The sequence below is a fragment of the Grampus griseus genome (genome assembly GCF_964374135.1).
Source record: "Grampus griseus genome assembly, chromosome: 9".
NCBI classification, from domain to species: Eukaryota; Metazoa; Chordata; class Mammalia; order Artiodactyla; family Delphinidae; genus Grampus; species Grampus griseus.
The window spans coordinates 67,943,725-67,959,258 of NC_139003.1; the positions used below are offsets into that span (position 1 = coordinate 67,943,725).

A 15,534-nucleotide genomic window follows, 5' to 3' on the forward strand; every position below is an offset into this window, starting at 1 on the left:
GAAATGGCTTCAGATATGATGTGGTCAGAACCTGGTAGTGATGATGGGAATCAGATAAAAGACATGGATAAAAGAGCCATTAAAATGGAAGCCTGGCTCTGGGGAAAGAGGGTATTTGAAATAATTATTCCAACTATTCAAGGCTGAGTTCTTCTAAGCATGAGGGCACATTTCATGGGAATGAGAAGATGTGCATTTTGGAAAATGATGATAAATTCAGTTATAGATATGTTGAGTTTTGAGGTGAAAGGTCAAATAAGACATTTATAGCAAAATTTTGAATATCCAAGTTAGAAACTTAAATATGGCAATGATAAACATTCAACTGCATAGACCTGGGAAATAAATTCACAAAAGTAGGATAGAGAGGAAAAAGAGATGTGAGATAAGTGCAGAACCACATTTAAGTGGGTGGGGGGGGTGTAGAAGAGACCATGAGGAATAAGTCAGTTAGATGATTGAAAAATTAGACACTTCAGTATAATGTAAAGCAAATAATGATACCCAAATTTTTCCATTGTATTTACAGTTACAGAATGCCAAAGGAAAATCAAACTTGATGTAAGCCATTAAATTAGTGATTAGTAGGACATCAATAAATAAATACCAGAGAAAGTTACAAAATGTTAGTTTGCAAACTAGGGCCTAATTAAATGCATAAATAATTCAAAACAACTGAAAATAAAATTCTTTGAATATGGATTATTGCTAATGTAAATATTATACATGGCTTTATTTTATTAATTTTCTATTTTTTAATCCACTGATATCTATAATTTATATTAAAATTCATTTTGTGTTGTAGAGTTCTATGCGTTTTTAAAATGTGTAATGTCATAGATCTATTACTATTACAGAATCATACAGATTAGTATTTTGTACACCTAAAAATCCATTTTTTTAAAAAATTTTTTTTAATCCATTTCTTGTTCTTCACCTATTCACCTTTCCCCTTCTGCCCTCCTTTTGACAACCACTGTTCATTTTACTGTCTCTATTGTTTCGTCTTTTTCAGAATGTCAATCAGTTGGAATCATACATTATATATCCTCTTCAGATCAACTTCTTTAACTTGCCAATATGAATTTAAAGTCCTTTCATTTCTTTTTGTGGCTTGATAGCTCATTTATTCTTATCACTGAATAGTATTTCGTCTTATGGATGTACCACAGTCGGTTTATCCATTTACCTATTGAAGTATACCTTTTTTACCTCTAAGTTTTGGCCACTATGCATAAAGTTGCTGTAAACATTTATGTGCAGGTTTTTATGTAGACATAAGTTTTCAACTCAGTTGGGTACATATTGAGGAGTTTGAGTATTTGGATCATACGGTAACATTATATTTAGATTCATAAGAAATTACCAAAATGCCTTTCAAAATGGTTATACTTTTGCATTCTGACCAGCAATAAATGACAGTTCCTGTTGCTCTGCACCCTTGCCAAAATTTGGTGTTGCTATTTTTCTAATCTCGGTCTAAATAGGTATGTCGTAGTATCTCATTGTTTTAATTTTGAATTTCCTAATGATTTATGATGTTGCACATCTTTTCGTATGCTTGTCATCTGTATATCTTGTTGGTTAAGGGTCTTTTCATATATTTTATCCATTTTTTATTCAGTTGTTTGCTTTCTTACTGTTAAATTTTACGATTTCTTTGTATTTTTTGGATAAAAGTCTTTATCAGATATGTGTTTTACAAATATTTTCTCCCAGGCTTTGGCTTGTAGTTCTCCCAGGCTTTGGCTTGTATTTGTCTTAGTGTCGTTCACAGAGCAAAAGTTTTTAATTTCAAAAAGACCAACCTATCACATTTTTCTTTCATGGAGTACATTTTTGGTGTTCCATTTAATAAGTCATTGCCAAACCCAACATCAGACATTCTCTTAGTTTATCTTCTAAAAATTTTACAGTTTTGCATTTCATATTTAGGCCAATGATTTATTTTGAGTTAATATTTGTGAAAGGCATAGGTCTATGTCTAGATTCATTTTTTAAAATTGTATATGGATGTCCAGTTGTTCCAGCATCATTTGTTGAAAAGACTATTCTTTCTCCATTGAATTGCCTTTGCCCTGTGTCAAAGATCAAATGACTGTATTTCTGTGGGTCTATTTCTGGGCTCTCTGTTGTGATCAATTGATCTAGTTTTCTATTCTTTAACCAATACCACACATCTTGATTATGGAAGCTTTATATTGTCTTGAAGTTGGTTAGTGCCAATTCTCTGACTTTGTTTTTCTTCTCCTGTACTATGTTGGTTATTCTAGGTCTTTTGATTTTTCATTTAAACTTCAGAATCAATATAACTTGCTGGGATTTTGATTGAGATTGTGTTAAATAGATTGCATTGGCAAGAATTGACATCTTAGCATTATTGAATAACCATTTCTCCAAACCTGATATACACATGTCCAACAAGCACATGGAAAGATGCTCAAGAATAGTCAGTAGTGAAATGCAAATTAAAACCACAGTGAGATACCACTTCACTCCCATTAGAATGGCTACCATTATTAAAAAAAAAAGCACACACAAAGAATTACCATATGACCCAACAATTTCACTTCTAGGTATATATACCAAATAACTGAAAACAGGTACTTAACAAATACTTGGATATGTGTGCTTACAGCAGCACTATTTGAAGTAGCCAAAAGGTGGGAACAGTTCAAGTGTCCATTAACAGATAAACAGATAAGCAAAATGTGATGTAAACATACAATAGAATATTATTCAGCCATAAAAATCAATGATATGCTGACCTAAATAGACATTTTTCCAAAGAAGACATACGGATGGCCAAGAAGCACCTGAAAAGATGTTCAAAATCGCTAATTATTAGAGAAATGCAAATCAAAACTGCAATGAGGTATCACCTCACACCGGTCAGAATGACCATTATCATAAAGTCTACACATAATAAATGCTATAGAGGGTATGGAAAGAAGGGAACTCTCCTACATTGTTGGTGGGAATGTAAATTTGTGCAGCCACTATGGAGAACAGTATGGAAGTTTCTTAAAATACTAACAATAGAGCTACCATATGATCCAGCAATCCCACTCATGGGCATATATCTGGAGAAAACTGTAATTGGAAAAGACATATGCACCCCAATGTTCATTGCAGCACTACTTACAATAGCTAAGATGTGGAAGCAACTAAAACGCCCATTGACAGATGGACGGATAAAGAAGATGTGGTCTATATATACAATGGAATATTACTCAGCCATAAAGAAGAATGAAATAATGCCATTGGCAGCAACATGGATGGACCTAGAGATTATCATACTAAGAGAAGCAAGCCAGACACAGAAAGACAAATATCATAGGATATCACTAATATGTGAAATCTAAAATTTTAAAAAGACACAAATGAACATATTTCCAAAAGAGAGGGGGACTCACAGACATAGAAAACAACTTTATGGTTACCAAAGGGGAAAGGGGGTGTGTGAGGTATAAATTAGGAAGCTGGGATTAACATATACACAGTACAGTACTATGTACAAAATAGATAACCAACAAGGACCTACTGTATAGAACAGGGAACTATACTCAATATTATGTAATAAACTATAAGGGAAAATAATCTGAAAAAGAATATGTACTGTACACCTGAAACTTGTAAACCTGTAAATCAACTATACTTCAATTAAAATTTTTTTTAAATGAATGATGTGCTAATACATAGTACAACATAGATGATTCTTGAAAACATTATATTAAATGAAAGAAGCCAGACACAAAAGGTCACATATTGAATGATTTCATTCATATTAAATATCCAGAGTAGGTAAATCCTTAGAGGCAGAAAACTGATGGAGGGTGAGGGGGTTAATGGGAAGTAATTGCTTAATGGTTAGCGAGTTTTTCTTTTACGTTGATAAAATGCTTTGGAAGTAGACAGAACCAGTGGTTGCGCAAAATTCTGAATGTACGTAATGCCACTGGATTGATCTCCTGTGAAAGGGTTAATTTTATGTTATGTGAACTTCACCTCAAAAAAAAATTTTTTTTTAAGCATCTCTATTTGAAGGCATTAGAGAGTGATCCAGGCAGGACTTGATAAGCCCTGGTCCTGAGGAGAAAGGAAGCGAATTTTAGCAATTCTGACATTTAGTACTTTTTCTGCATTAAACCATTTGCTGATTCTAAGCATCAGCTCAGGGGCTAAATAACTGAGCTGAAAGAAGTAAATGATAAAATCAGAAGCTCAGCAAAACTTTCAATAATTTTATGGGACTAAGATTGGGTGTAAAGTGTGGGACAAAAATTACAGTTCTGTTTCCAATAATGAAGAGAGGCTCAAACAAACTAGAATAAGGATGAATTAGAAACAGACCAGCCTCAAGTAGACAAACTCAGCTAAAAAACACCTCATTCCTAATTGAATTATGTGTTCCTACCCAAAAGAATGCCAGAAGCAAACTTGAATCCTTCTTCAGGAATGTAAAATCATCCAGGTCTCTAATAATAATGAGTGTCTTGGTCAAGTTAATGAGAGCAAAGATGGAGTGTAAGGGATGGACGTAAAATGAAGTTAACTGAACTATCGACCATCAATTTGAGTTTGAGGGCAGGGAAGGAGTCAGAAGGAAGAGACTCAGAATTAAAATTTGATCATCTAGCAGGATAGTAGTGGTATCACTTGAGTAGGACATACAGGAGGAGTGGGTTTAAGAAATGAAAGAGTAAATAAGCTTGGATGGGGATTTACTATACTTTGAAGTATCTGTGGATTTGTTCCAGGTGGAAATGTGTCCTGTTACAGGAAAACTGTCTAGAAAAACAATATTTTTTATACGTTTGGACCTGACTCTTTGCATTTGCCATCACTGGGCAGCCTGACTATACATGATGTGAATGCCACCTGTTACAAAGTTCATCTGAAATAGCTATGTGGTTAAAGTCGAAAAAGTACAGATTGTCATGTTGGTAATGAACTCTCTTAAGTGCATAAAAGAAAATAAATTTATAAAAGTGAAATGGAAGTATTACTTTACATATATGAAGTAGAATTCCTAAGCTCACAGTCAATTAAAAAAAATTTTATCTCAGCGTAGTTTTTCCATTCAACTGTGAATTTGATACTACTGAAATATCAGTATATGCTGGAAACACATTCTCCTCAGTTTGCAACTTTACAGAAGACATTCCTGTCTCAATCCCAGGTTATACAGAAAGCTTTAATAATATTTGAAAACTGTATATAACTAAAAAATGATTTACATTTTCAATTGTTTGCAAGCCTTCATCTAATTTATATTACATATCTTAACACATGATATTCTATGTTAATTTCTTTCTCTCTCAGCATATTTACCTAAAAATCCCTTTCCAAGGAATTTTACTTCTTTCCATTGAGAGCAGTGGTTTTTAAATCAGCTCTGAGCTTTATAAGGAAACAATTGATGAAAATTGATGAATTCATTTAGAAACAGATTATATAAAGTAAAATATGCACTTACTGTATTCGATATAAACATATACCTTATAAATATATTTTTTTCTTTATTATAGTAAAGAGAGAGTGGCAGAGATCTAAAAAGAATGTCTATATTGAATACACATGAAGAATGAATAAGAAGGGGGTTTACAAAGCATTTCATGAAAGGAAAAGTATACACCTTTGTTTTGGTAGAAAGATCAAATGGTTGATTTGGGCAATTTTAAAAAACAACTATATCCATTTTCAGAAAAGTGGTGAAAGTGTCTAAGAGCCAATCTATAACAACTGATCCAGAATCTCAGTTCATCTACTTAGATTTCAGCTCATACTCATGTCCTCCTCATAGACAATAGAGAGTTCCCTATTGCAGAGCTCATTTAAAGCTAATTCAAGACATTAAAAGTCCCTGATTATTGAAAGTAGTCCCTGCCAACTACTTGCTATAATGTCATAGGCAGAGATATTCCTGAATCACCCCCTCAGATGGAAGACTGGATAAATCCACTGGCATTTGGAAAGGACTGAACCTATAAAAGCAGGACCCTGAGGTATTGTATCTGACCTAGACCTCTAGAAAAAAATTTAAAAAAAAAAACTTTTATTTATCATTGAGCAAAGACAGATAATATAAATTAATAGCAAAATTCAATTATAAGCCAAGCAACACACACAAGCCACTGAACTCTTCAGACAGACAATCACATAATAAGGTCTAAGTAATAGAATAGTCCTATGCCATCATAAAAGTAATCACTCATTAATCAATGTTGGTAAAATCTAACATTGCTTATCCTACATAGTTTGGTTACATTGCATATTTTATGGTTACATTAGCTAAAAATGGATTATAGGTTTTGGCTAGTGAGTCACTCACTACAAATATACATGGTAGATTAATTTTTCAATTAAAATTTAGATTACATGAGAGGAATTCAGAATCATTATGAAATACCATTTAATTTTCTATTTAACCAAAGTGACAGTAGAAGATGTTAAAGGCAAAAACAGAAGGTTGTATAGTTGTTAATATTGAAAAGACTGGGTTTTCTTAAGTAATCAAAGACCTGATAAAGACAATGTGAAGCACAGTAAATTATTTTAAGATGGAAAATCTTTGCCGTTCAGGCAGATTACTTAAGTGTAAAGCAAAATCTTTGTTTACAATTTCTTATAAGAGAAGACCAACATCTAAACAAACTTTGTCCTTTCAACAGAAAGAAAATCAAATTCTAATTTTGCACCAGCATACTTCTAATATTAAACCTCATTTTTTAAAAATTTAAATAAATCCCTTTGAATCTTAGCAAGCTTGAGCACATATAAAATTTCTTTCCCAGGATTCCTTTTCCACAAACCTTCTAAACTTTCTTACATCCATTCAGTTTTTGTCCTATTTTTTTTTCCTTTTACTCATTCTGGAACAGCCAGTCACTTTACTTTCCTTACCTACTTTTTGTATACAGTGCTTTCTTTTCACCCTCTAAGTAGTTTTAATTACATATATTTATTAGAATTCTTAACCCTTAGAATCCTTAATTCCTAGTGAAAACTAAGAAGTAAGCAATTGTGGACTGTCTGTTATGCTAGCATTCTGTATATTGGCAAATTTATAAATACATTTCTGAATTTCTAGAAGCATTGATGCATTCCTCCTCATAGTAAATTTTCCAGTGTGGCACAGACATGTTTACTAGTAGACCCAAATATCTCTAGCTCCTTGGTAAAAGAAAGCCAAAAATGAATAAACCTGTGTTCAGTAATTAATTTTTCAGTATTTTATCTTATTCCAAAACAGTCTAGATATTCAATGAATATTCATCATTTAATTTTCTCAGCATAACTGTAAGGATTCAAGTTACCAAAAAGATTTTGGAAACTATTTTTAAGTAGACATACCATAAAGCATAGTTATTGTTGAAAAGCTCATTTATAAACTTTTATCTTACTTATTTCTATTTAACTTATTTGTTCTTAACAATATATTTAGATTACTTGTGAAAATTTCATGAGACATTGAACAGCTAATCATCACCTTAAGTTCTCTTACTGACAAATTCTGTAACAGAGATAACATGAGCTTATTTGACTTTTAGTAAACCTAGGTAGAATAAAAGTTACATGCCTGCATTATATTTACTATTAATAGCTCTAAAGATATGCCTGTTTTAATTAAACCAACAAGCTTAAACTAGCTTTTATTTGCTGAAGACTATCCTAGATCACTTGAACTTGAAAAATGTTTGGTTTAGTTTCTATATTTCTCAGAGTATGCTTGATTTATATAAATGCTCAGTTTTCTTTAAGCCAGTTAAATTGAGGTCTTTACAAATTAATTTTGGAAATTCCATTGGAGGTAGAAAGAAAATCACTCATCTATATAACGTACATAGATATACATAAACATATAGAGAGATGTAAACAGAGATCTTACAGCTCTGGGTCCATAGAGGAGACTGCGTAGAACATTTACTTCTCAAAGGCACAAAGAAAAGATATCAGTTTCTCTAGGAAGAGTTTTTTTTTTTTTTCCTAAGTCCAGATCTTTTGCAATATCGGCAAGCCTCTTAAGATGCATACAGGAGGTTTGGGGACTGGTCAAAAGGATAGGTGGCCTTTGAATTATTTTTAGAGCTGCATTTCTGTTCTTGTAAAGACTGGATTTGTAAAACGAGTACAGTTGTTTTTTCACTCCTCAAAGAATTGGGTTGCAACCAGAATGATATCAAGAGGCTGACCCAGCCATCCAACTACATTATCTTTAATTTGTTTCTTTATATCAAGGAGAAGATTTTCAACTAAGGTGGAAATAAAAAATTCCTATGTTCCACACTTGGAACATATCTTTGGAATGTTGAGGCAAACCCTTCCACAAAGGCCTCAGAATCTTAGCTTAGGGAAGAAACCCTTAAAAAAAAAAAAAAATGCTCCTATCAGGCTCTGAATATCAGCTTTCAATTTCACCAACATCTCACCATAGAGATTTCTTAGAAAATCTTATCAGGTTTCAGCTGGGACAAATAGTCAATATTCCAGGAAGTACTGAACAATCCCATGGATGTAAGAAGCATCCCCAAAGAAAGTAAAGAAGATACCACCCTCCTAAGATCCAGAGCCACGCCCAAGGAAAACCAAAAGAAAGAAAGACAATTTCCCTGAGAGCCGGCAACAATTGGTGGGACCCTAGCCATAAATGGAGTGAAACCCACATTTCTGTTAAGCCATATTTTCGGGGTCCCCAACCTGACGGTTAAGCTGCCTGGACACACAAGAACCTGTGTGCCCCAGTCAGGCAGAAAGCCAAGTTCTCAGGACAACCAAGTTCTCAGAAGCCAAACAAGAAGGCAATAGCTGTCCCTGGAGAGGACAGATCAACAACCAAAGAGTACCTGAAAGCAAATTTACAAGTCACAATTCAGAGATCTAACTCTTACACATGTTTTTTCTTGCCAATGTGAAAGAAACGGGCAATATGAAATTTCACCTTCCTCTTTTATCCAGGGAACAAAAACAGACATCTGGGAGAGCTTTGGTAAAAATTCTTACCCTTTGCTGGCTTCTGTCAGTTTTCCCAGCATCCTTTCTACAGGCTCTAGAGCAAGTGGGTTCTCCCAGCAAATCTCTCCCTGGTCACCAGAAACTGTGGAGAAGGAAAAGTCATTTCCCTCTATCCTTTATGGTGAACGTTTGGCTGAGACCCCTTTTTCTTTAGAGCACCTGGTAAATGGATAAGCTAATCTAGGTTAAAAGTTCTCCACTGTGGCCACTGTAATTCAAGATGATCTTTGGTAAAGTTAACCCACTCGTGCAGTTTTAAAGCAAAATTTTACCCACCTGAAACCTCACACCGGACCCAGGCAGACCCAGCCCTACCCCAGACCCAGAAATGCTCCAAGTCTGAAAGCTCGTGATGCAAAAGCTGCAATGCTACGATGGGAGAGGGACTTACTCCCCACCTCCAAAGGCAGCAAGAAAACAGTGAACTGAAGGGGCTCGACAGGTACCTTCACCTGCTGGCTCACTGCTCCTGGGGCCGTTGGGGGTCTCTTCAGTTCCCTCTTCCAACTCCAGGACTGTTAAAAGATAAACTGAAGCATATTAAATTTAAGCATTTATTTGAGCAAAAATCAATTCCAACCTAAGCTCTGAGGACATGTAGGAAATGAAAAACCTTTACAGGCAGAAGGGAGCAGGAACAAGAAAGTTATACTGACAGAGAAGTGGGTTGGTTATTACAAAGTTACTTTCCTTTAGGGGATGGCAAAGATCTGTTACCTAATCGACAGATTACCTAACTAGTGCTGATCAGGTGATCCTTGAAGGACTGAAGATTCATTTTCTGGGAGAGCCAAAACGTTAATTAAGTCTTGGTTTGATGACATGGGATTTAGCATAAGCAACTCAATTTGGGGCCTGTTGTCTTGTTTTTAACACACCTTAATGAACTAAATCCTGCTGTAATGCAGAGATTTATCATGTAAAGGTAATTAGTTTCATTAATTAGACTGAGGTGGCTCTAATGCCACAGCAGCCAATGTAAGCAAACCAAAATCTAAGCCTATAAGTGCCTCAAGGACATGAAATTAAAACGCTAAGGACAACCGATTACAAACAGCCAACTAGGATTTAAGCTACAGCCAATCAATAATCTTCTTACTTTGCTTCCAAACTTTCTCTACATAAGTCTCTCCTCAAGCTCCTGTCAGCAGTGGGATCCTAACCACTTCTGGTTTGCTGCTGCCCAATCTGAATCACTTTTTGCTCAAACTCTTAAAAGTTTTAATATACCTCAGTTTATGTTTTAACAGCTCCAAATGACTTTTTATCATTTTTCTGGATTCTCCTTTGATACTTAAGCTTCCAGTTCTGTTCAAAACCCAGTGTCTGGCAGTAACGACTTTCCAAGTCTTATTTGATAATTCGAATTCATTGCAAGATGAGAAACTGTGACAGAGAAGAATAAATCTGACTCCGTATTGTATCTATTCCTTCAGCTCTAACCCTTGTGCTCTGTTGTCTGTGCTTGGTCACGCTGGCTCTGCATCTAAGAGAGTATTGCCTATAGCCAGAAATATGCAAGATAGCCCATTCTCAAGGCTCTGACCTTTATAAAAAGTTGCAGAGCAGAAAATAACAATTGTCTTGTTGGAGGTTTACAGCAACATTGTGAGCAGACCTACATGGACAGCTGCCAGAACAAAGGATTCCTGCACCAAGAAATTTGTTAACAACCAGCCACGGTGCTCCTGCACTGCCTTTTTGTATAAAAGAAGCCTGAATTCTTACTCGGGTAGATGGTTCTTTGGGACATTAATCCACCATCTTCTTGGTCTGCTGGCTTTCTGAATAAAGTTGCTGTTCCTTGCCCCACCAACTAGTCTATTTAGTGGCCTGTCCTGTGGCGAGCAGTACGAGCTTGGACTCGGTAACAAAACAAGGTAACAGAGCTAATTGGAATTGGATAGAAGAATAAGCTTCCTGCTTTAAGTCTCTTGGCTTTAACAGACCCACTAGATTCATGGTAAAGGAGGGGCCTTTTAAACTCCCTGTTTGTAGCTCTGTTTGCCTTGGCTACAGTGGCTGAAATTTTAGCTGATATCAATTGGTATGTAAGTTACAATATTTTGCTATGCTGGGGACATTTCCTTTGCAATTAGATGGGCTAATAAGGGAAATCCTTCTACCTAATATGCTTGTTTTATGAAGAGACTATTTTTGGAGTGGTCAAAACACAGGCTTTGGGGTTCAACAGATTTGACTATAAGCCCCATTTAGTGGTGTATGGATTTAGGCAAGATGCTTTAACTTGCTAAGCTTCAATTATCTCATCTGTAGCCTAGAACAATACTGGACTCTTATAGAGCTGCTGTAGGGATTAAACGGTATAACGCGTTAACCATATCGCGGATAGGAAAGGTCACACACCATAAGCATTAACGAAGTTAGAGTTTATAATGATGATGACTTTTTATTGGAGAAGACAAATCTATATTCATACTTTAAAATGTGTCTGAGAGGTTTTTCTATCTTGCATTATACGAATTAGCATAGTATCAGGGGAGTGTGTCATCATGAATCTGTAGTAAAATAACTGTGATAGCCTATAATAATTCTATTTAATTAATACTTTTAAGGAAAGTAAATTGGTTATTTTGCCTTGCAGAGGGCTAAAAAAAGACTCCATTGAGTCTATTTATTCCAATAATAAAATGGGTTCCATTTAATAACTATGAAAAACTAATTTTGACTAATTTTACAAAATTAATTAATTTATTTTGGAATCGGTAGTCATACTTTTCAGTTCCTCCTTCATGTAATTTTCAGAAAAAACTATAATTGGAAAGATATTTTAGTGAGGAAATCTATAACTTTGATGTAGCCTATATCCTTGATTTAAAGTAAAGCTTTATTCCATTGTTGATGGTGGAAGTAGTTTGAAAGTTTTACAGCTTTGCTATGCAATCTGACCTTTACAACACCCCAAAAATGGAATGCTTACATACCATGCTTAAATTCCATCTTACAATATGGTAATGCCATTCTTTTTCAACATAGCATAGTCATCTTAGACCACTGTAAGCTTGACACCTGATTTCACTTTAACAGCACCTGCCCGGAGTACAATTAGCAGTCCATTTTTAAAGAAGGATTTCCATACTGCACAGATGGCATTCCTCATACCAGACAAGCAATGATGTATGTTTGGAAACCAGCCAAACTGTCTGCAAAAAAAATTGTGAGAATTTCAAGACAGGCACCTGAGCAGACGGAAATTTTTCCCTTTTCTCTCCAACTATAAATGAACATCTGTTAAAGCCTATTCTCCTTAACTTTTCTATTTATTCTCATCCGACTTGGTATATTATTAGTACAATTTCAAAGACTATAACCAAATTTTTGCTTTGGCTTGTGACACCCATGTACTGCCCATTAAGAAAATGTACCAGAGCTCCATTTTACAACGAATTTGGATCTACAGGTATATCTTTGAATGGATGTCATGTCATTTCACTCATGAATTAATTCAACAAATATTTATTGCTTGCTACAACTGAAACCATGCCCCACGGACTTAACAGAAGCTGACGGCTAAGGGGAACTCTAGAGCTTGTCCTGAAGAGCAACAGATATGGGAACAGCTTGTCAAAAGCCCTCTGCTTGTAAGGGGCCTGCACTGATGAAGCTGGCGATATTTTTCCTTTTTCTTTCCCTCTCTTTCATTGCCTACCTTCCCAGCTTCAAGTAGCCCAGTTGTTTTACAGGAACTTGGAGTCAGCTCTCGTCCAGTGCGAGCCCGCTAAGGCCGGTTGGGCCCACCGACCCTAAAACTGGACCTGTACAGATGAATAGCCTTTTGAAGTCTGAGGACTGGAAAACTCCACCCTCAGATCTTTCTAAGCCAGCGGTCCCCAACCTTTTTGGCACCAGGGACCGGTTTCGTGGAACAAAATTTTTCCACAGACAGGGGTGGGGGAGGGGTGGTCAGGCGGTAATGGGAGCGATGGAGAGCGTTGGGGAGCGCTGGGGAGCTGCAGATGAAGCTTCCCTGGCTCACCTGCTGCCCACCTCCTGCTGTGCAGCCGGTTCCTCAAAGGCCGTGGAACGGTCCCGGTAGCGGTCCGCGGCCTGGGGTTCGGGGACTCCTGTTCTAAGCGCCTCCATTTTGAATACGCAGCTGCAATTCCGCAGTGACGGAATACGCCTCCGCAGATTACGTCACCTCTTCCCGCTTCCAATCACCTTTCGCCAACTTAGGACCACCAGGCGCAGCCCATAAATATCCCAACCCCCTTGCCTCCGTGGAGGCGGATCTAAGACTTGTTCTCTGTTTCCTTGCTTGGCTGCCTTGTGAATAAACTCTTTCTTGGTTGCAAACCTTGGCTTCTCAGCATTTGGCTTGCCGCTCACAGGGCAAAGGAACTTGGTTCAGTAATATAACCTTTCAAGCACAGGATCGATGTTTATAATTGCGCAAATCATGCGTTGCTCACCGCCAGGGCATGTCATTTACTTCACAATTACCATTGCAGTTTTACAACGCACACTCTGCTCACTGAGCATGGCATTCTGATATTTTGAGGCAGGAGTGCCCTTTTGTAATTCCCACAGATTCAGGATATGGGCTGGTGGTCGGGCTTCCAAGGACAGTTCAACGTACTGGAGACAGAGTAATGAGCCCAATACACAAAGTCCTTGCTCCCAGAAAGTCTGCAGTCAATAAGGGGAAAAAAATCAGTAGATACCTTCCTAACAGCTAAAAAGGAAAAAAACAATACTACTTAAAGGGGTAGAATGTGACAGGTGGTGCCGTTTTATTTAAGATCAGGGATTGCCTATGTAAGGAAGTGGAAGCCTAAAGGAAATGAGGGAGTAAGTCCGAGACCTATGTCGTGGAAGAGCATTCCAGGCAGAGGGGTTGGGGAATGCGAGGCCTGAATGAGAGAGGCATGAACTCAGCGTGGTCAAGGGTAGGCAGGAAGCCAAGAGTGGTTGGCGCTGAGGCCGTGCAGAGAAAGTATTGGCAGACAAGTCAGCAGTTTGTGGCCAGATTTGCCTGTCTTGAGGCCCAGGTGAAGGTTTTGGTTTTTATTCTGAGCCACTGGAGTATTGTACGCAAAGGAGGGACATGATCTGATTTGCCTTTTAAAAACATCTACAAATGTTACATTATGGACTACAGCTTTCGCTTGAAATTTTACATTTGCAAGAGTCCCCATGAACCATTTATTAATCTGATTTGCATTTTAAAGGGACCACTCTGACCGCAGTGTGGAGAACTGATTATAGCAGAAGAGGAATGGAAATGAGGACAACTATTTTCATGTGTTAAATTTCCCTAGTTTGTAAGTGGCTTTAGCATAGGACCACTGCATTCTTCTGTCCTTCTGCCCAGAGAACCACCTAGAATTTCAAATGCTGTTTGGAAAACAGTAACTTTCATAAGCATAGGTAGGTGTGTAAATTGGTATTTTTAGGCGGGAAATCGGCAATGTGTACAAAAATTCCTAGCAATGAGCACACCTCCTTGTCCCAAATAATCTACTTCCTATAAAAATCCCCTCATGGGAAAAATCAGATTTTGCAAAGAGGAATGTAAAAAGAAGTTCATTTCAATATTGTTTAGGGAAAATTTGGGGGAGGGGGAGTAAATACTCGCTAATAAAGGATTTATTCAATATTGCATACTACATCCACATAAGGGAATACTATTTAGGTATTAAATATGCTTATATTATTAAAACCAAAACAAAACAAAACAAACAGCTTACAGAGCAGCATGTATGCTCTTTCAACTATTACTCAAAATATACATTTTTACTGAAAAATATTTTCTAAAATTTTGTGTAATGTAAATAAAAAGTTCCTGTTACCCATATATATTCCAAGAACATGCAGACGGCATCTCTCCTAAGAAAACATCTACACATAATTTGAATATTGCCAACAAGTAAGCCTAAATCTAGTTAAAGAGGCTTGCACAATTTCTATGTCAATAGTACATTTTAGTAATCAGGGTAACAGTAAAGATGCTGATAGAATCTTCACGAGGCTACCAGATAAGAGTATGGTCACAATTAAGCATCTTTTCATTTAATCAATCTGACTTGTGGTCTGTTGTCAGACTGAACATTCTAATAAGACAAAGTCTCCTTATAAATGTTCTGACTCTAACCTCATGAGTGGTATGACATTCAGTAAGTATTTCATTTTAGATACAATTGATAGATCTTGTCCATCATCATTCTTTGACATCAGCTAAAATTGCATCTTTCCACAGAGCCAAAACTTGTGGTGGTCCGAGAGGCAAATTCGAAAAGAATATCTAATGAATTCTAAAAGAAGTTGAGTTGATGCTACTTTTATAAAATTTCTAATGTCATGAGTTACTTTATCTTTTTCTATTGAACAATTGAAGAAGTCTTTTTCAATTTTATCACTTTAGATAAAATGTTCTCTGTCCACTTTTTCAATGTTTTTAAACACTTAAACATTCTCTTACACTTTACAGGCCTCATGTCATGAAAAATTACTATATCCCAGTGTTGGCAAATCCAAAGAAAATTGAACTCTGCCCTA

General features: G+C 36.3%; 1 protein-coding gene across 2 annotated transcripts in view; it reads right to left on the reverse strand.

Annotated features, from left to right (window-relative positions):
* Positions 1–13,098, reverse strand: part of AGMO (alkylglycerol monooxygenase) — a 374,135-nt gene extending 361,037 nt beyond the window's left edge. The window contains exons 1-2 of one of the 2 annotated variants that reach the window (XM_082662251.1): positions 13,024–13,098; positions 9,004–9,097 (exon numbers count right to left, since the gene is read on the reverse strand). The gene's annotated coding sequence lies outside the window, so the exon portion shown is untranslated. Of the gene's footprint in view, positions 1–9,003; positions 9,098–13,012 lie in introns of both variants that reach the window. The other variant, XM_082662250.1, reaches the window with a different exon arrangement.
* Between the last annotated feature and the right edge of the window lie 2,436 nt (positions 13,099–15,534).